At 32.4% G+C, this 1,092-nt stretch overlaps 1 protein-coding gene across 2 annotated transcripts in view; it reads right to left on the reverse strand.

Annotated features, from left to right (window-relative positions):
• Positions 1-1,092, reverse strand: part of LOC106867500 (semaphorin-5A) — a 308,833-nt gene that overhangs the window by 50,064 nt on the left and 257,677 nt on the right. The gene's annotated exons all lie outside the window — the stretch shown is intronic.

The raw sequence follows: 1,092 nt of genomic DNA on the forward strand, positions 1-1,092 counted from the left end.
ATATATATATATATATATATATATATATATATATACACATACAAACAAACATACATACATACATATGTGTACAAACATGCACACACACATACACACATATATATATACATACATACATACATACATACACACACATACACTTACGTACCTTATACTTACAAATATGCATACATAAATGTGACAGTAAGTGAATGGGTAATTGTAGTATCCATGTTTGAGCAAGAGTCAGTCTGTATATGGGAACTGTTTATTGTTTCAAATTTGTCAAACATTCCTGCAGCTGTCTGCAGACGGCTGGAATTTCAAATGTAAAACCATTCATGATTGTAAAATATCTCTTTATGTATAGAAAACCATATCTCATTGTAACAGTGTGTTTACATCCACATGTGTCTATGGGTGTATGTATGGTGGACTGTGTGTATTTGTGAATGTATAACAAAGTGTAATTATGCATATGCTTATGTGGTATGTATTTATCCGTACATGTAAGTGCACATGTGACACTGCATATGCATGAATATATGTGTGTGTTTGTTAGTATATACATATATTTGCATATATATTTACACACACACAGTAAGTACATGCTTATGTGTGTCTGCATATATATTTATATATACATACACACACACAAACCTTTTCTCTTTAGTACATATATATGTATGTATGCATATATGTATATATATATATACATATCCTTTCTTTGGATCCCACAACTCCAGAATGAGTTGGAGGGGCTGTGTTGAGACATACAACATGTTTTGAGCACTTTTAAAACCTGGATGAGACAATCTTTCTCTCTGTCTGACTATAACAGAGATCTTCCAAAGAGGAAGACAGGGGAAGAGAAGATGAATTGACCCCTTGAGCCCTCATTCAAAAGGATGAAAAGCAGAGTTGCCTTAGAGAACAACAAGCAAACAAAAATACAGAAAGGCACTCTGTCATATGTGCTAATGACTCTGCCAATTTGATACACACATAAATCATCATATACAACATGTGTGTGTGTGTGTGTGTGTGTGTGTGTGTGTGTGTGTATACATACATATATACATGCATATACATATATATATATATATATATATA

This window comes from Octopus bimaculoides, chromosome 6 (genome assembly GCF_001194135.2).
Source record: "Octopus bimaculoides isolate UCB-OBI-ISO-001 chromosome 6, ASM119413v2, whole genome shotgun sequence".
In the NCBI taxonomy this organism is placed as follows: domain Eukaryota; kingdom Metazoa; phylum Mollusca; class Cephalopoda; order Octopoda; family Octopodidae; genus Octopus; species Octopus bimaculoides.